This window comes from Carcharodon carcharias, chromosome 12 (genome assembly GCF_017639515.1).
Source record: "Carcharodon carcharias isolate sCarCar2 chromosome 12, sCarCar2.pri, whole genome shotgun sequence".
NCBI classification, from domain to species: Eukaryota; Metazoa; Chordata; class Chondrichthyes; order Lamniformes; family Lamnidae; genus Carcharodon; species Carcharodon carcharias.
Window position 1 is genome coordinate 104,438,907 of NC_054478.1, and position 21,270 is coordinate 104,460,176.

The 21,270-nt window shown below is 47.4% G+C and overlaps 1 non-coding gene across 1 annotated transcript; it reads right to left on the reverse strand.

The window, feature by feature from the left end:
• Positions 1 to 13,719: 13,719 nt before the first annotated feature.
• On the reverse strand, positions 13,720 to 13,931 carry LOC121285397. The gene has a single exon (XR_005944674.1). It is a non-coding gene; the product is annotated as a small nucleolar RNA U3 (small nucleolar RNA).
• Positions 13,932 to 21,270: the final 7,339 nt, after the last annotated feature.

Here is a 21,270-nt window from a genome sequence, read left to right on the forward strand (position 1 = left end):
AACTTTTGGTCATTGGATTAATGCCTTCTTATGTGGCTTGGTGTCAATTATGTTGTTAGAAAACACTCCAATGAAGAACCTTGGCAAAAAAAATACAAGTGATCTTTGTTGTTGAGACACATTTTCAAAATAAGCTTAGTACAATTACAGTGCAGAGTGTACTCCCAGTAAGGCGACTTAGGTTTGTTTTCCAGCATTAGCAGACATAGGAACTGAGCTCATTTTATGAACCTACTCATTAATTCTTAACCACAACTCTCAACAAAGCTTGGCAATGGAATGTTCCTTTGTTAATGATAGAGGGAAAAAAATCCTTGACAGGATTTGTACAGCTAACAGCACCTTGCATCACAGGATAAGTATGAATGAGGAAGGTCATTCAGCTAACTTTGGCTCATCCACCTAAAGAGACTCTATAGTTACCACCTCCACCACCAACTGCCCCCCCCCCACACCCACCCCCCACCCAGATTATTGAATTGTTTCTTAAATAATGTCAAGATTTTTACCTTAAACACCAAATCAGGAGCATTCCATATGTCCTCCAATGGAGTTGCCTGGAGTTCAGATCAAGTGTAATTGTCAGGAGAAGTCCAGTTAGAAAGAAGGGGTAATTGAATCAGGGTATGCAGATCTCATACATTCTATCTTTTCCATTACAAATTTCTTTAACAAATTCCTATGGAAGTTGCCTATGCAAATATGCAACTCACCAAGGCTTCTTCGACAGCACCTTCCAAACCCGCAACCTCTACTACCCAGAAAGAGAAGGGCAGCGAATGCATGGAACACTACCACCTGCAAGTTCCCCTCCAAGCCACTCACCATCCTGACTTGGAAATATATCACCTTTCCTCCACTGTTGCTGCAAAATCCTGGAACTTGTTCCCTAACAGCACTGTGGGTGCACCTACACCACATGGACTGCAGTGGTTGAAGAAGGCAAGCTCACCACCACCTTCTCAAGGGCAATTAGGGATGGGCAATAAATGCTGGCCTAACCAGCAACACCCACATCCCATGAAAGGATTTTTAAAAATTGTCACACTATAATTACATCCTCCTAACATTGATGGCAGTGCAAGGGCTCCAAGATGGTGTGTAATTACAATGTGACAATTTTACATAGAGTTTCCATTATAATTGTGGACATAGGTGTGTAGGTACTTGGAAAAAGTCAGCACATTATGTAAAAATAAGGACAGATTGTATCTAAAATGGGAAATAAAATACAACTGCATAGCCTCTGTCCGATTTTTCATGCTTTTTTGCCTCTCTTCACCTAAAGACCACACTTGGTCTTGGTCTCCTGTGTGCAACATTGAGGTAGATTTTATCCCTCACGGCAGCTAGTTGGAAGAAAGCCCAGCTGCTGCCTGATAGTCCCACAGAGAGGTCCAGTCCATTTTGAGGGCTGGTCCTCACTTGTATTGTGCTAGTAGGTTGTGGACAAAAACTAAGTGCCACACAGCCTAACCAGCTCCTGGGCTGGTGGAAGGTAGGGGTCCAGGAAAGAGCCCTTATCTGCAGGGGAGGTTGGGGAGTCAGAGCAACAACAACCTGAGATGGGTTTGCAGAGACTGGAGGAGCTGCCTGCTGATATTGGCTGGGAGATTCCTGTTTAGCCCCAAAATTGCACTGCAGACTTATTGATATAATTGGACCTCAATTAAATACGTTAATCAGCTAGCTACTCTTCAGTAGCCACCTACTCAGAAGGCACCTGGAAAAAAAATAGGCACAGCAGTGTTGGCAAGCTGTTAAGTTGTTACACTCCATTTCAGTCGAGCAAGAGAGTTAAAAGTACGGATCCATTTGTACAAAACCCTTGATAAATAACTTATCTTCAAATTTGTCAGAACTGCTTGCTATAATAGTAGATTTAGGCTACAGGAAAATAAATAACTGAGTAATTTGCTTAGCAGCAATTAATTGGTGGCAGAATAGGAATCAGTGACATATGTTCTGATGAACGGTCATTACATGAAACACTAACTCTGTTTCTCACGCTTCAGATCCTGTCTGTCATGCTGAGCATTTCCAATATTTTCTATTTTTATTTCAGATTTCCAGCATCAGCAGTATTTTGCTTTTGACATATGTTCTGAAACCATTTACCCAAAGAAAAGTCTTGCAGTTGATTTAATTTGCTGCAATGAATTTAATTAAATATACTTTGATTGAGGGAGGTCTTGTGGCGCAGTGGTACTGCCCCTACCTCAGGGCAAAAAGCTCTGGGTTCAGGACTTCACTTCACTTCCGCTTCAGGATTTAATGGCCACAAAAGGTACATTCAAAATGTGGCCAAACAGGTTGCTTATCAGGCTGTAAATTCTTCCAATATGCCTGATGGAGGCAGTAAGAGCAGGAGAGTTCCAGGTCAGCCATACTGCAGAAAGCAACAGCAAACCACTGCAGCACTTTGCCAAGCATAATCAAGTACCAATCCAATGGAAGTCCATGGTTGCCAACTTAAGCCATGGTACCTGAAGAAGGAGGAGGATATTGATTGAATATTTCTTAAAATCATTTGGCTGACTCAGCAAAGTGTACAGGAAACAATGTGCTCCAGGAAATCAAGTTGTTAATGTGCTATAGAAACTTAGGAGCAGGAGTCGGTAATTTGGCCCTTCAAGCCTGCTCCGCCATTCAATAAGATCATATCTGAGCTGGCTGTGGTCTCAACTCCACTTTTCTGTCCCCCAAAACCCTCATCTATCAAAAATCTATTGAATTCAGCCTTGAATAAATTCAGTGACCCAGCCTCCACTGCTTTCTGGTGAACAGAATTCCACATACTGAAAGAAATTCTCCTCAATCTCCATCTTAAAAGGGAGACCTCTTATTCTAAAACTGTGTCCCCTAGTTCTATTCTCTTCCACAAGAAGAAACAACTTCCCGGTATCCACCCTATCAAGCCTCCTCAGGATCTTACATGTTTCAAGAAGGTTAAACTCCAATGGGTATAGGCCCAACTTGTTCAACGGTTCTTCACAAGATAAGCCCTTCATTCCAGGATAATTCAAGTGAACCTTCTCTGAACTGCTACTAACACAATTTTATCTTTTTTCAAATAAGGAGTCAAATCTGTAAACTCTAGATGTGGTCTCACAAAGGTTCTGCAGTAAAACATTCCTACTTTTATTTATTTATTCTTTCATAGGATGTGGCCAATTGTTGCCCATCCCTATTTGCCCTTGAGCTAAGTGGCTTGCTGGGCCATTTCATAGGGCAGTTAAGAGTTAATCACATGGTTAGAATAGCAATTTCCTTCTCTAAAGGACATTAATGAACCAAATGGATTTTTATGAAACAAGTGGCTTCATGATCACCATTACTGAGGCTAGCTGTCAATTCCAGATTGTTAATTATAAATTATAAATCCAATTATTAATTGCATTTATATTCCACCAATTGCCATGTTGGGATTTAAACCAGTGTTCCCCCAGCATTATCCTGGGCCTCAGCCACTGACATTACCATTACACCATCATCTCCCCTTGCAATAAATGGCAACATTCCGTTTGCCTTCCTAATCACTTGCTGCACTTGCATACAAACATTTTGTGATTCATGCATCAGGACACCCAAATCCCTCTGCGAGTTCTGTAATTTCTCTTCATTTAAATAGTACATTGCTTTTCAATTCTTCCTGCCAAAGTGAACAAGTTCACATTTTCACACATTATACTCCATCCCCAAATTTTTGCCCACTTATTTAACTTGTCTATATCCCTTTGCAGACTCTCCACCTCCTCTTGACAACTTACTTTCCTACCTATCTTGGTGTCATCAGCAAACTTAGCTCCCAGACACTCAATCCCCTCATCAAGTCATTGATATAAATCATAAATAGCTGAGACTCCAACGCTGATCCTTGTGGCACTTCACTAGTTACAGTTTACCAACTTGAAAATGACTCATACAAGTAATATCTCAGAAAAAGCTGTAAATTAAGAAATGGAAGGAAGGGAGGAATTCAAGAAAATTACAATTAGCAGGGAAGTGGTACTGAGCAAATTATTGGGGCTGTGAACTGACAACTCCCCGGTCTTGATGGGCTTCATCCTAGGGCCTTAAAATAAGTGGCTAGTGAGATAATTGATGCATTGGTTTTAATTTTCCAAACCTCCCTAGATTTGGCAAATGTTCCATTAGATTGGAAAATAGCAAATGTAACTCCTTTATTCAAAAAGTGGGGGAAACAGAAAGCAGGAAACTACAGGCCAGTAAACCCAACATCCGAAGTAGGGAAAATGTTAGAAGTTATTATTAAAGACTTTAAAGCAGGGCAGTTGGAAAAATCAAGGTAAGCAGGAAGAGTCAATATGGTTTTGTGAAAGGGAAATCATGTTTAACCAATTTACTGGAGCTTTCTGAAGACGTAACATGTGCTGTGGAACTGGTGAATGTACTGTGCTTAGATTTCCAGAAGGCATTTGATAAGGTGCCACATCAAAGGTTATTGTGGAAAATAAAGCCCATGGTGTAGTGGGTAACATATTGGCATGGAAAGAAGATTGACTAGAGAACAGGAAACAGAGAATTGACAAAAATGGATAATTTTCTGATTGGCAAGATGTAACAAGCAGTGTGCCACAGGGATCACTGCTGGGGCCTCAACTTTTCTCAATTTATATAAATGAATTGGATGAAGGGACCGAAGGTATGGTTATTAAATTTGCTGATGACACAAACATAGGTGGGAGAGTGAGCTGTGAAGAGGACATAAGGAGGCAACAAAGGGATATAGATAGGTTAAGTGAGTAGGCAAAGGTCTGGCAAATGGAGTATAATGTGAGAAAATGTGAAATTGCTCATTTTGGCAGGAAGAATAAAAAAAGAAGCATATTGTCTAAATGATGAGAGATTGTAGTGCTCTGAGATGCAGAGGGATCTGTGTGTCCGAGTGCATGAATCACAAAAGGCTAGTTTGCAGGTACAGCAAGTAATTAGGAAAGTTAATAGAATGTTATTGTTTATTGTGAGGGGAATTGAATACAAAAGTAGAGAGGTTGTGCTTCAATTAAGCAGGGCATTGGTAAGACCACATCTGGAGTTCTATTAAGGAAGGATGTAAATGTGTTGGAAGCAGTTCAGAGAAGGTTTACCAGAGTAATACCTGGAATGGGTAGGTTATCTTATGAGGAAAGGTTGGATAGGTTACGCTTGTATCCACCGGAGCTTAGAAGAGTAAGACGTGACCTGATTGAAACATGTGAGATCCTGAGTTGTCTTGACACGGTGGATATGGAAAGTATGTTTCCGCTTGTGGGAGAATCTAGAACTAGGGGGTCACTGTGTAAAAATAATGGGTCACCCATTTAAAACTGAGATGAGAAGAAATTATTTCTCTCAGAGGGCCATGAGTCTTTGGAACTCTCTTCCTCAAAGAGAAGTGCAAGCAGAATCTTTGAATATTTTTAAGGCAGAGCTAGATATATTCTTGATAAGCAAGAGAGTGAAAGGTTATCAGGAGTAGGTGGGAATGTGGAGTTGAGGTCCCAATCAGATCAGCCATGATCTTATTGAATGGTGGAGAAGACTCGAGGGGCTGAGTGGCCTAATCCTGCTCCTAATTCATATGTTTGTATCTTCATATGACCCATTGATGCCTACTCTGTTTTCTATTAGCTAAACAATCCTCTATCCATGCTAATATGTTACCACTCCACCATGAGCTCTTATTTTCTGTAGTAACCTTTGATGTGGCACCATATCAAATGCCTTTTGGAAATCCAAATACACCACATCTATAGGTTCCCCTTTATCCATCCTGCTTGTTACTTCCTCAAAGAACTCCAATAAATTAGTTCAGCACAATTTCCCTTTCACAAAGCTATGTTGACTGATCACATTATGATTTTTTAAATATCCTGCTGTAACGCCCTCAACAATGCTTTCTCATAATTTCCCTATGACTAATGTTAGGCTAACTGACTGAGAGTTTCCTGCTTTCAGTCTCCCTCCTTTCTTGAATAAAGGTATTACATTAGTTATTTTCTAATCCACTGGGACTCTTCCAGAATCTAATGAACTTTGGAAGACTGTACCGAATGCATCTACTATCTCTGCAGCCATTTCTTTTAAGACCCTAGGATGTACGTTATCTGGTCCTGGGGACTTGTCTAATAGTTTTACCAGCAGCTTTTCTCTGATGATGGTGATTGTTTTAAGTTCTTCCCTCACGGTATCACTTGATTTTCAAGTATCTTTGGAAAATTTTCTAAGTCCCTTACAATGCAGACAGACAAAAAGACTCGCCCATTTCCTTGTTTTTCATTATTCACTCACCAGAGAAACAACACTTGCTTCAGTTGCTCTTTTCCTATTTAAATACTTGTAGCAACTCTTACTATCTGTTTTTATATTACTAGCTAGCTTTCTCTCATCCTCTACTTTCTCCCTCTTTATTTTTTTAGCCTTTTTTTATTTATTTGTTCACAAGATGTGGTCGCCAGCATTTATTGCCCTTGAGAAGGTGGAGGCGAGCCAACTTCTTGAAGCACTGTCATCCATGTGTTATGGGGTACAGCCACAGTGCTGTTAGAAAATAGATTCCAGGAGTTTGACCCAGTGACAGTGAAGAAACAGTGATATAGTTCCAAGTAAGATAGTGTGTGGCTTGGAGGGGAATTTGCATGTGGTGGTGTTGCCATGCATCTGCTGCCTTGACCTTCTAGGTGGTAGGGGTTGTGGGCTTGGAAGGTGCTTTCAAAGGAGCCTTGGTGAGTTGCTGCAATGCATATTGTAGATGGTACATCCTGCTAGCAGTGTGTGTGGATGGTGAAGTGCGTGAATGTTGAAGATGGTGGATGGGGTGCCAATCAAGTGGGCTATTTTATCCTGGATGGTGTTGAGCTTCTTGAGTGTTGTTGGAGCTGCACTCATCCAGACAAGGAGAGAGCATCCCATCACAATCCTGACTTGTGCCTTGTAAGCTTTGAAGAGATGAGTTACTTGTTGAAAATTCCCAACCTCTCACCTGCTCTTGTAGCCACAGTATTTATATGGCCAGTCCAATTCAGATTCTGGCCAATGCTGACCTCTAGCATATTGATAATGGGGGATTCAGCAATGGTAATGACATTGAATGTCAAGGGGAGATGGTTAGATTCTCTCTTGTTGGAGATGGTCATTGCCTGGCACTTATGTGGCATGGATGTTACTTGCCACCTATCAGCCTTATGCTGAATATTGTCCAGGTCTAGCTGCCTTGGACATGGATTGCTTCAATATCTGAGGAGTTGCTAATTGTGCTGAACATCGTGCAATCATTCGGGAACATCCCCACTTCTGACCTTATGATGGAGGGAAGGTCATTGATGACGAAGCTGAAGATGGTTGGGCTGAGGACATTACCCTGAGGAACTCCTGCAGTGATGTCCCAGGACTGAGGTGATTTACCTCCAACAACTGGAACTATCTTCTCCTTTGTGCGAAGTATGACTCCAACCAGCAGAGAGTTTTCTCCAATTCCCATTTACAAGTTTTGCCAGGGTGCCTTGATGCCATGCTCAGTCAAACGCTGCCTTGATGTCAAGGACAGTCACCCTCAACTCACCTCTGGAGTTCAGCTCTTTTGTCCATGTTTGAACCAAGGCTGTAATGAGGTCAGGAACTGAGTGATCCTGGTGGATCCCAAACTGAGCATCAGTGAACAGTTTATTGTTAAGCGAGTGCCATTTGATAGCAAATCACTTTGCTGATGGTTGAGAATAGACTGATGGGATGGTAATTGGCTTGGTTGAATTTGTCCTGCTTCTTGTGGACAAAATTTCCAAATTGGTAGATAGATGCTTGTGTTGTATCTGTACTGGAACAGCTTGGCTCGGAGTGGGTCTCGTTCTGGAGCACAAGTCTTCAACATTATAGCTGGATTTCTGTCAGAGCCCATAGCCATTGCGATATTGAATGCTTTAAGCCTTTTCTCTTTATCATCTGGAGTGAATCGATTTGGCTGAAGACTAACATCTGTGATGCTGGGGGACCTCTGGAGGAGGCCAAGATGGATCATCCACCTGGCTGTTCTGGCTGAAGGTGGTTACATATGCTAAGCCTTTTCTTTTGCACTAATGTGCTGGGCTCCCCAATCATTGGGGATGTGGCTATTCATGGATCCTCCTCCTCCAGTTAGTTGTTTAATTATCCACCACCATTCACGATTGGATATGACAGGGATGCTGAGCTTAGATATGATCTGTTGGTAGTGGGATCGCTTAGTTCTGCCTACCACATGCTGCTTATGCTGTTTAGTTCCGAGTAGTCCTGTGTTGTACCTTCACCAGGTTGACACCTCATTTTTAGGTATGTCTCCTGCATTCTTCATTGAACCAGATTTATCTCCCAGATTAAAGGTAATGGTAGAGTGGGTATATGCCAGGCCATGAAATTACAGATAGTGGTTAAATACAATTCTGCTGCTGCTGATCACTCACAGCACCTCATGGATGCCCAATTTTGAGATGCTATATCTGTTCAAAATCTATCCCACTTAGCAAGGTGGTAGTACCATAATACAATGGAGGGTATCTTCAATGTGAAGGCAAGACTTCATCTCCACAAAGACTGTCCAGTGCTCACTCCTACCAATACTGTCATGGACAGATGCATCTGCTCCATGTAGATTGGTCAGGGTGAGGTCAAGTAGGTTTTTTGCTCTTGTTGGTTCCCTCAGCATCTGCTGCAGGCCCAGTCTACCAGCTATGTCCTTTAGGACTCAGCCAGCACGGTCAGCAGAGGTGCTACCAAGCCCCTCTTGGTGATGGACATTGAAGTCCCCCACCCAGCTTACATTCTGTGCCTTGCCACCCTCAGTTCTTCTTCCATTTCATGTTCAACATGGAGGAGTACTGATTCATTAGCTGAGGGAGGGGGTGGTCAGTGGTAATCAGTTGGAGGTTTCTTTTTTCTTGCCCATGTTTGACCTGATGCCATGAGACATAATGGCATCTGCAGCCAATGTTGAGAACTCCCAGGAACTCCCTCCCAACGGTATACCAGGGTGCTGCCACCTCTGGTGGGTCTGTCCTGCCAGTGGGACAGAACATACCCAGGGATGGTGATGGTGGTGCTTGTAAGGTATGATTCTATGAATATGACTATATTCATGGACTATGAATATTCCAGGCTGTTGCTTGCCTAGTCTGTGAGACGGCTCTTCCAATTTTAGCACAAGCCCCCAGATGTTGGCAAGGAGGAATTTGCAGGGTTGACAGGGCTGGTTTTGCTATTGTAGTTTTCTGTGCCTAGGTCAATGCTGGATGGCCTACCCAGTTTCATTCCTTTTTTTAGAGTTTGCAGTGGTTTGATACAACTGAGTGGCTTGCTAGGCCATTTCAGAGGCATTTAATAGTCAACCACATTGCTGTGGCTCTGGAGTTGCAGGTAAGCCAGACCAGGTAAGGACAACAGATTTTCTTCCTAAGATGACAATAGGGAGCCTTTGCTGATTCTTAAAATCTGACCAATCTTCTGACTTACCACTAGTCTTTGCAGATTTGTACAATGTTCCTTTCAATTTGATACTATCCTTAACCTCCTTATTTAGCCACAGATGATGCATCCTTCTCAAAGTGTCTTTCTTTTTCACTAAAATAAATCTTTGCTAAGAGTTATTAAATATCTCCCTAAAAATCTGCCTTTGCATCACAGCAGTCCTACCTTTTAACCTAGTTTCCCAGTTCACTTGAGCGAGCTCTGCATATGTACTCTTATAATGACCTTTATTCAGGTTTAAAACATTAGTCTTAGACTGCACTTTTCCCCTTCAAACTGAACGTGAGATTCTATCATGTTATGATTGTTGTTACCTAGAGGCTTTTTTACCATGAGGTTATTGATTAATCCTGTCTCATTGCTCATTACAAAGTCTAGAACAGCCTGCTCCCTGGTTGGCTCTAGAACGTTGTGTTCTAAGAAATTGTCCCAAATGCACTCTATGAACTAATTTCCAGGCCACCTTTGCCAATCTGATTCACCCTATCCACATGTAGATTAAAGTCACACATGATTATTGCGCTACCTTTCCTACACATTCCATCTATTTCTTCTTGGATTCTCTGTACTACTGTGTAACTACTGTTAGGGGGGGCCTATAAAATAATCCCACAAGTGACCACTTACCTTTCCTATTTCTTATCTCTACCCAAACTGATTCTGCAGCTTGATAAAAGCAAAATATTGCAGATGCTGGAAATCTGAAATAGAAACAGAAAATGCTGGAAAAACTCAGGCAGGTCTGGCAGCATCTGTAGAGAGAGAAACGGAGTTAACTTTTCGAGTCTTTATGACTCTTTCTCAGAAAAGGAAGAGTCATATGGACTCAATGTTAATTCTGTTTCACTCTCCACAGATGCTGCCAGACCTGCTGTGTTTTTCCAGCATTTTCTGATTCTACACCTTGCTCTTTTGAGTTAAGGACATCTCTCACTACTGTACTAATGACATCCTTGATTAACAAAGCTACCCCACCACCTTTTCCTAGCTTCCTATCTTTTTGAAACGTCAAAGACCCTTCAAAATTCAGGTCCCAGCCTTGGTCACCCTGCAACCATATCTCTGTAATGGCTATCAGTTCATACATATTTATTTCTATCTGTGCTAATAATTCATCCATTTCGTTACAAATACTGTGCACATTCAGATATAGAGCCTCTAACTCTTTCTTTTTACCATTTTTGCAATCTGTGGCCTTACCTGCTGGTGTACGTTTAAGTTTGTACACTCTGTTGCTTCCTGTCACACTCTGGTTATCATTACCCAAATCGCTATCCTGCTTTCTTACCTTGTTTCCCTTTGATTTATAACATCTCTTCTCACATGATCCCTTACCCTAATATTTAGTTTAAAGCCCTCTCTACCGCCATAGTTATACAAATCACCAGAGTTGCTAGCACGGTTCAGGTGAAGCTCATCCCAATAGTACAGCTCCCACTTACCCACTGGTGCCAGTGCCCCATGAATCAAAACCTATATCCCCCACAGAAGTTATTACTTTTTGAGTTTCTACTTTTTAATTTAACCCCTAACTGTTCATAATCCCTGAGTAGAACGTCTTTCCTAATCCTTGCGGACCACGACAACTGGATCCTCCCCCTCACACTGCAAGTTCCTCTCCAGCCCTGAGCAGATATCCCAAACTCTAGTACTGGTTAGGCAACACAGCCTCATTATCTCAACTACAGCGAACTGTGTCTACCCTCTGACTATACTGTCTCCTAACACCATTACATTCCCATTTACTCTGCCCACTTGATTGGCTTCTTGTACCATGGTGCCAAGGTCAGTTCGTTCATCCACCCAAGCTGCAAGAACCTCAAACCTGTTGGACAATTGTAAGAGTTGAAGCTCCTCCCCTTCTGCCTTCTAGGTCCCCTCACCTGCATCACTCGCAGTCAACCCTCCAGTCCCTGACCACTGTCCAAATCTGCCTTGTGGAGCAAAGTGTCCAATTAATTTCCCCCTCTCAGATCCATCATGTCCTAGGCCCGATCATCTTCAGCAGTTTCATCAATGACCTTCCTTCCATCATAAGGTCAGAAGTGGGGATGTTCGCTGATGATTACACAATGTTCAGCACCATTCGCGACTCCTCAGATATTGAAGCAGTTCGTGTCCAAATACAGCAAGACCTGGAAAATATCCAGGCAATGACAATCTCGAACAAGAGAGAATCTAGCCATTACCCCTTGATGTTCAATGGCATTACCTTCGCTGAATCCCCCACTATCAACATCCTGGGGGTTACCAATGACCAGAAACTGAACTGGACTAGCCATATAAATACTGTGGCTACAAGAGCAGGTCAGAGGCTACCAATCTTGCAGTGAGTAACTCACCTCCTGACTCGCCAAAACCTGTCCACCATCTACAAGCCACAAATCAGGAGTGTGATGGAGTACTCTCCACTTGCCTGTATCAGTGCAGCTCCAACAACACTCAAGAAGCTTGATACTATCCAGGACAAAGCAGTTCACTTGATTGGCACCCATTCACAAATATTTGCTCCCTCCACCACTGATGCACAGTGACAGCAGGGTGCATGATCTACAAAATACACTACAGGAACTCGCCAAGGCTCCTTAGACAGCACCTTCCAAACCCATGACCGCTACCATCTAGAAGGATAAGGGTAGCAGGTACATGGGAACACCACCACTTGGAAGTTCCCCATCAAACCACTCACCATCCTGACTTGGAAATATATCGCCGTACCTTCACTGTCATGTTTCACAGCAGCATATATAAGGCTTGTACCTGGCAAGATGGACTTCAAGGGGAACTCGGAGGTGAATGCACAGTAATGTTGCGCAGCGCTCACGAGGGTTGCCTGTTGGACCTCAAGGTTGAGGCACTGCACAATCAGGCGAAGATACAGGAAAGTCACTTATTCCTGGCTGGCTGACAGTCCGGTGCTGGGGCAAGGGCTGTCCTTTGGTTGAGGTGAGTTGGGGGGGGGGGGGTAGGGGCAAGGGTTGCCCTGTAGTTGATGGTATTGCACAAGCATGTGCGGGGGGGGGTTGGTAGGGAACCAGCCACGCATTAGGAAAACCACATTGATGTGCTTGGAGTTGGGCCTCTAGATTATCTGCCCACTCAAGCGATGCATAGGGATGAAAGTGCCACCAAATGTTCCAGATCTTTTCACCCCTCAAGCATAGACTGAAAACTAATAAGCGTTTTAGTGGACTGCAGAACAATTGGATCCCTACGCACGTCATACAATCTCCTTGCAAAAGATGGCCATGGAACAGTCACTGGTGGAGGTGCTCATAGCCCCTTGCAATGTCATCATCCCAGTTTGGACCAGTCTCTGCTTGGTTCAAGCTAACAGTGCAGTGTTGCAGTGTGGGTTAGGAGAATGCCTGTGCCTGAGCTGACAGCACAGCATGCAGTCCAGTGGGTAAAGTTGCTGCCAACCGGTCAGGTGGAGTGGCGGGGGGGTTGGAGTTGGGCGAGATCTCGGGCAGGCATGCAGCGCACTAATCTCTGGCCATCCAAGAGGTGGCCAGCACTCTCTGGGATGTGTTAAAAAGGCCTTCCGACTTAACCAAGAGAGATTCTTAGAACACCCATGGCATCTCTCTCTTTCATCCTGTAGGAGGAATACAGCAGGAGCGTGGAACCTGATGGCCTAGCTGTATGCCTCATGGCTTACAGAAAGCAGAGACAAAGGAGAAGAGAAACAACAGAGACGCCTGGCAGGGCAGACAGAGGAGCAGCACCCTCAGGAAGAAGGGGTGGCTGGGGCTCCTGCACATGCAACTGAAGAGCCACAGCGAGCCATCGCTGGTCAGTGCCAAGCTCAGCCCTGTATCTATAGACACCCCTTTTCATTCCTGCAGATGACCGAGAACTAGTGTCACCAAAGACTGTGCATGCCTAGAGAACTGGTCAGTTACATTTGGCACCTGCTGCAGGATTTGGCGCCGGGGGAATTGGAGGGCATCCACTGCCAGTGGCCATGAAAGTGACCGCGACATTCAATTTTTACGCCAGTAACTCCTTTCAAGGCTCCAAAGGTAGTATATCACAAGCCTCCACCAACAAATGCATCCATCATCCATGGACTGAGGCCCCTGCCTTTATCTTGTGCAGGAACCAAGGTTTCACATCTGAGTGACATGAACACTGCTCATCAGAACAAGGAGCAATGGGCAAGAAGACATTCTTGGGAGTTTATATACAATGGCAAACTTTTTTTTTAAACAATAAAAGCTCAGACTGTGTTCCCTTCCTCCAGCTCTCCACAAAAGAGAGATGGAACACTCATCAATGACAGAGAGCAGCTGCTAAAAGCAACACTCAATGTCTACTTCCCGCTCAGAAGAGAACACTATAAATCCTCCTCGTGGTTTGAGGCCAAACACTCTTGAAACACATTTCTCAAGAAAAGAAACTATAGAAATGATGCCTAAGAGTATAGTCATTATGTAGAAGTGATTAACACCCGTGACTGTGCAAATTACAGCTTCCTGACTGCGCTCAGGTGCACCTTGTCCCTGTCTGAATGGGAGCTGTTGCTGTGTGCTGGCTGTGGGTGCTGCTACTGTTATTTTTTCCAACATACTCCTCTGGACTTTTACAAGCTGCTTTGGTTTTGCTGCTGCCATGGGACACTAGAAGCCTGCTGCTGACATTGTTGCCGGGACTGCAGGGGTCTGGAGCCTGCAAAGCCTGAGGCCTGAAGAATTGGAAGAGAGAGAGAGAGGAGGTACTGCAAGACAGGGAGGCCAGGACTTTTTTTATAACGTCTGCGGTGGGTGTCTGGACTTTTGTTTGGTGGGGGCTATGAAGACCATGTTGCTTTGTAGGGGGAGGAAAAAGGACTCAGGGAGAAGGGATACATGCATGTGCCCATTTAACATCTTGCCCCCACCCCACCCATGTCCCAGTCCATGTAGTAAGTGCTGCCTGGCAAACAGGGACGGATCTGACTTCTATGTGCCAGGCAGTACCAGCTGCCTGGCGGAGACATCGCCCTCTCACTATGGGAAGAACAGCTAGACCCCCACCACACCGCTCCACTCCACCCAGTGACGCCCACCCACCCTGCACCCATTACCCTTTCCTCTTCTGTGTCTCTCTGTCATTTTCCCTCTCTCTCTCCTCCTCCCTTCTGTCTTTACACACCATCAGGAGTGAGAGGGTAATCCTTCTTTTCCCCTTCCTCTTTCTAAACACTGTTGCTACCACCAACAAGGCTCGGGATGAGTGTGCCTCATCCCCCAATAGCTGCCTCGAGGTCACCGGCGGCTGGGCTCTCCAGGGCAGCTGCAGAGGCGACACTATCACCAGCAGCAGGGCCGCCAAGATGACCTATGCGGGAGTGATTGATTCTGTGGCCACTGCTGCTCCCGCGGCCCTGTCACCATTCCGCCTCCCGACCAGGGTCACGGGGGTAAAGAGCTACATTCACTCCAAGCTGACTGTAGAAATATGCATGAAGGCTTTGGCCAGGGTTGTCGGCCCCTCGGCCATTGTTGCAGCCTCGCGCATGTATGGGAAGGCAGTGTTCTTCCTGAAGTCCGAGCGGGCAGCGCACCCGGCCCTGACCAAGGGGCTCACCGTGGGCAGGGTCTTTCTGGTGGTGGATCCTCTTGAGGCCATCGCAGAGAGGCTTGTTTTATCCAACGTCACGCCCTTTGTTCCCGATGATCTCCTCCTCCCCAACCTTCCCCAACTGGGGGAGGGTCAGGTCCGGGGTGGTGCTGACTCTGCTCGGCCTCAGAGAGCCCAGTCTCCGCCATGTGTACTCCTTCGGGCACCAGGTCTTTACTTGCCTGGCCCGGGAGGAGTGCACAGAGGGGCGGTTTGATGTGACCTTTGAGGGGGCTGCCTACTGTGTCTTCTGGTCGGCAAATGGCATGTCATGCCACGCCTGCAAGGAGGTGGGGCATGTCCACAAGAATTGCCCCACCTCCAAGGCCGCCAGCACCATCGAGGCGGCTGCAGCTGGCACAGCCACTCCTCCACCACCACCACTCTATCGTCCTCCCCACAAGGTGAGGTGCCGATGGAAGCCACCACCATCTCGGCTGCTGGTGAGGCGGGGGGAGACCCTGCGCTGGAAGAAGGCGCAATGGAAGACCTGCCATGCAGAGGCAGCACCCCCCAAACCCCGCCACCCGAACTCCCCAAACCAACTCTGATCCCCAGACACCCAGGGACATTGGCTTAGGGCGAAAAGCATCTTCCGGCGACATGTCTGCGCATGGTCCCGGGCCCGTGTGTGCATCAGTGCCATGTGCTGGGCCCAGCGTTGTTCATGCGCAGGTTCCCAGGTCTGGTGGCCATAGGGTGCGCTGACCCCAAGCTGGCTGTTGTCCTAAAAGGAATAGACCAAAGCCCCAGAGGGCAGAGCATCTGGAAGGGCTGGACAAGGTGGCAGTTGAAGGTCTCCCCAGCCCCCAGCCTATCCCAGGAGAGACACCATCCCTCAGAGGGGGAGGACCTCGCGACCTGTAAGGTCGGTTGTGTCCCCTCCCCCAATGAAAAGGTGGTGGCATCTCTGCCCCTTAAGTCCTCGCTTTTCCCTCTCAGTGGAGCCCAAATCCCCATTCCCTTGCTGCAGTCCCCTGAGCAGGGCCCCTCGGGGGTCGGTGAGGGATAGCCCTTACGCTGGTGCCCCACTCCGACCCACCTTGTACCCCTGAAGTGCCATCTGGCCCACCAGGGGACTGCAGCAGTCCCTTCATGGCTCCGGCTGCTGGGTCATCGGGCGGCGGTGGTGAGGAGGGCCTCCCCACTCCCTCCCAACCTTCAGCGCCAGGCGCCTCTGTGCCAGGTCCTGAGCTTTTTCTGGACTCACCTGGCGACCCGGTGCCTGAGCAGGAGCGGGACTCTGAGCCTCTGCCACCCTTTGGCCCATATCCCCGAGGAGACCTGAGAGGACCCCTCTGCCCTTGATCCTGGGGGTGGGATCGAGGTGGACGTGGAGCCGACTGGCATCTCTGAACCAGCCCTTGTACTCAATGCAGAAGAGGGGTTGGAAGCTGGAGGCGACAACCTGGAGGAGGACGAAGTTTTGGTGGTGAGCAATAGGAACAACTTATAGAGTCGTCGGGTGAGGTGGTGGATTCCCTGGTGTCCCCCCACCGATTCTCCCCTCTTCCCTTTAAGGGAGCTCCAGGATTTTTTAGTGAGTAATCGCGGTCACCGAGACAGGGTCCAATCGGCTCTGAACCGGTGGCATTCTTTTCCTGTTGTGCTCTGGTCAGCCCGCGAGGCCCTCAAGTCCCCGGTGCTGGACTGGAATGCTAAATGCAGGGTCCAAAGGTTTCTCACTGGGCTCTTGAATGAGAGGAAGGGTTAAAATAGTCCTGTCCTTCTTACACTCGGCATCATGATGGTAGCACATACTTCTGACAATGAAGATTACCATAGCTAGCCTCAACATCAATGGCAGCAGGGACGCACAGCGCAGGTTCCAGAACTTCTCGGGCCTCCGGGATGGGAAGTATGCAGTTTGCTTCCTGCAGGAAACCCATTCCGTTCCACAAGATGGCTCCTGGAGTGGCCAGGGGGGTGTCTACATGAGTGACCAAGCCTCCAATTCTAGCGGGGTGGCTGTCTTACAATAAAAGCAAAATATTGCGGATGCTGGAAATCTGAAACAAAAACAGCTGGAAAAACTCAGCAGGTCTGACAGCATCTGCGGAGGGGAAGACAGTTAACGTTTCGAGTCCGTATGACTCTTCATCAGAGCTAATGAAAAATAGAAATGAGGTGAAATATAAGCTGGTTGAGGGGGGTGGGACAGGTGAAGCTGGATAGAGGGCCAGTGATAGGTGGAGGCAAAGAAGAGATTGCAAAAGGTGTCTTGGACAAAAGGACAAAGGGGTGTTAACAGTGGTGATATTAGCTAAAGGATGTGCTGATGGTGACATTAAGGGTAGAAAGCAGGACGAGCAACTGACAGATGGCCCTAGTGGAGGTGGGGTGGGGGGAAGGGATCGAAATAAGCCAGAAGGTGGAGATAAAACAATGGATAGAAATAAATTTTAAAATAATAATAGAAATAGCTGGAAAAAGAAAAATATATTTCTAATATATAAATTATTAGAAAAAAGGGGGATTGGAAAGGGGATGGGGATGGAGGAGAGAATTCATGACCTGAAGTTGTTGAACTCAATATTCAGTCCGGAAGGCTGTAAAATGCCTAATCGGAAGATGAGGTGCTGTTCCTCCAGTTTGCGTTGAGCTTCACTGGAACAATGCAGAAGGCCAAGGACAGACATGTGGGCATGAGAGCAGGGTGATGTGTTGAAATGGCAAGCGACAGGGAGGTCTGGGTCATGCTTGCGGACAGACTGAAGGTATTCCGCAAAGTGGTTGCCCAGTCTGCAATTGGTCTCAGTGTAGAGGAGACTGCACTGGGAGCAATGAGTGCAGTAGACTAAATTGAGGGAAGTGCAAGTGAAGTGCTGCTTCACTTGAAAGGAGTGTTTGGGCCCTTGGATGGTGAGTAAGTAAAGGGGCAGGTGTTGCATCTTCTGTGGTAGCATGGGAAGGTGCCGTGGGAGGGGGTTGAGGTGTAGGGAGTGATGGAGGAGTGGTCCAGGGTGTCCCAGAGGGAATGGTCCCTACAGAATGCCGACCGGGGGCGGTGAAGGGAAGATGTGTTCGGTGGTGGCATCATGCTGGAGTTGGCGGAAATGGCGGAGGATGATCCTTTGAATGCAGAGGCTGGTGGGGTGATTAGTGAGGACAAGGGGGACCCTATCATGGTTCTGAGAGGGAGATGCGCGGGAGATGAGCCGGACACGGTTGAGTGCCCTGTCAACCACCGTGGACGGAAAACCTCAGTTAAGGAAGAAGGAAGACATGTCAGAAGAACTATTTTGGAAAGTAGCATCAGCAGAACAGATGTGATGGAGGTGAAGGACCTGAGAGAATGGGATGGAGTTCTTACAGGAAGCAGGGTGTGAGGAGCTGTAATCGAGGTAGCTGTGGGAGTCAGTAGGCTTGTAATGAATATTGATGGATAGTCTATCACCAGAAATTGAGACAGAGAAGTCAAGGAAGGGAAGGGAAGTGTCAGTGATCGACCATGTGAAAATGATGGAGGGGTGGAAATCGGAAGCAAAATTAATACATTTTTCCAGGTCCAGACGAGAGCATGAACTGGTACCGAAGCAGTCATCGATGTACCGGAGAAAGAGTTGTGGGAGGGGGCCTGAGTAGGACTGGAGCAAGGAATGTTCCACATACCCCACAAAGAGACAGGCATAACTGGGGCCCATGCAGGTACCCATAGCCACAGCTTTTATTTGGAGGAAGTGAGACAAGTTTAAGGAGAAATTGTTCAGTGAGAGAACAAGTTCAGCCAGACGGAGGAGAGTGGTGGTGGATGGGGATTGTTTGGGCTCTGTTCGAGGAAGAAGCGGAGAGACCTCAGACCATCCCGGTGAGGGATGGAGGTGTAGAGGGATTGGACATCCATGGTGAAGAGGAAGCGGTTGGGGCCAGGGAACTGGAAATTGTTGATATGACGTAGGGTGTCAGATGAATCGTGGATGTAGGTGGGAAGAGACTGGACAAGGGGAGAGAGAATGGAGTCAAGGTAGCAAGAAATGAGTTCCGTGGGACAGGAACAGGCTGACACGATCGGTCTGCTGGGACAGTCCTGTTTGTGGATTTTGGGTAGGAGGGGTGGCTATTTTGTTGGCCCCACATTTTCAGCTGGAGATCTTAGGGGTCAAGGAGCTGGTGCCAGGCTGGTTGCTGCATCTTAATGTGTGCCTAGGGGGTACGCTTCACTTTGGGCACGCAGCAGCAAGGAGGAAGTGTCCATTCATCTTGGCTCCATCGACACAGGTGAGTGCATCGTCCTGGGGGGGGGGCGGTATTTTAATTGTACCGTCAAGGCCCGGGACCATCACAGTGCCCAGCACCGTTCATTAGGTGCAAATAAGCTGCAGGATCTGATCGGGTCCTTCGACTTGGTGGACGTCTGGCGACATCTCCATCCTGACTCCAGCATTTTTACTTTCATGTCACCTGGAGTCAGAGTGTTCAGCCTTGACCGCCTTTACGTTTCCAAGGTGTCTGTGTCCTGTGTTCCATCGGCTTCTGTGCGGTGGGTGCCGTGTGTAGACAACTGTCTGGCGTGGGTGGAACATGTTCTGTTCTGCGCTCAGACAGGGTCTGCGTACTGGCACTTTAACAACCTGCTGCTGGAGGACGAGCGGTTCCTAGATTTGTTCCGTCATTTCTGGAGAAGGAAGCGGGGAGGCTTCCCCTTCTTCAGGCTATGGTGGGATGTGGGCAAGGTTCATGTCCGCGTCTTCTGTCAGGAGAACACGAGGGGGTCGACAAAGAGGCAGAAATCCAGGGTCGAGGAGTTGGAAAAGGAAGTGCTCAACCTGGAAGCTCATCTCCATCAGCCCAATGCGGACCTGGCCCTGCGGCTGGCGTATGAAGAGAAGAAGGGTGTGCTGTGGGACCTGCAACTTGTTCCTCCAGGACCTGGATCGCGGCTCCCCCTTCTACTACTTGGCTAACCCCTGTCTGGTCAATTGTATTCCATCTGTGTGGAACATTTCCTGTGCTTTTTGCGGAGGAGGTTGTCAGTATTAGTTCTGCATGGGTCGGGCATTGGGGCATTTCGGCTTATGCTGATGATGTGCTCCTCCTGTTCACCGACCAAGCTGACCTGCGGAGGATGCGCAAGTGCCAGGAGGTCCACTCTGCCGTGTCCTCTGCCAGGATCGACTGTGGCAAGTGTTCTGGAGTCCTGGTCGGTCAGTGGCAGATGGATCCCCTACCCGAGGAGCTCAGGCCTTTCACTTGGAGCAGGACAAGCCTCCTCTACCTGGGAGTCCACCTTCATCCTGCTGAGGAATCCTGGCCGGCGAACTGACAGGAGCTGGAGGCCAAAGTCACCACTCGTCTGCGACGCTGGACAGGACTGCTCTCCGAGTGCCGTCTTACAAGGGTCAAGTTCTGGTCATAAACCAGCTGACGGCCGCCAAGTTGTGGTACCGGTTGGTCACTTGAACCCATCCCCCAGATTTTGTCACAAAAATCCAGAAAATGCTCCTCAACTTCTTCTGGGACAAAAGGCTGCACTGGGTCGCTGCTGAGGTCCTGAGTCTCCCGCTTAGAGAGGGCGGTCAGGTGCTGGTGTGCCAATGCACCCAGGTGGCTACCTTCCTTCTTCAAGCCCTGCAGCGATACCTTTTAGCATGTAGTGGAGGGGTTTCCTGTATGGGCTGCTGCACTTCCTTGCCCTTGGCCGCTGTCTGGACACATCCTGGCGTGCCTTGCTGCCATCAGGCGGCGGAGGTCCCCTGTGGGGGGCCCTCTGTGAGGATGTCCTCCCATTTTCTATCAGGGAGCTGGGATGGAGGGTGTTGCATGTAGCAGTCCCATACAGCCGTCGGATGTGTCAGTTCTCGTCTTGTGCGGCCTTTTGGAGTCCATGGACCATGTTTATATAGGGTGTCTTAGGTGTTTTGTTTGCACTTCAGTCCCACGCTCCTGATGTACAGGCATCCGGCGCAGAAGGGGGCTGGGAGGGAGGGGACCTCCTCATGAACCTGCTCCTGGGCCTGGCCAAGTTGGCCATTAACAGGTCCAAGCAGTGGGCGATCAAGGGGGACATCTGATCCAGCTGTCTGCCTCTCTTCCGCGGCTATGTTCATGGCTGGGTATCCCTGGAGAGGGAGCACATGGTGTCTGCCGGCACCGTTGAAGCCTTCCATGCCCGGTGGGCATCGTGGGAACTGGGGTGTTTTATTGGCCCTGTTAATCACATTTTGGTTT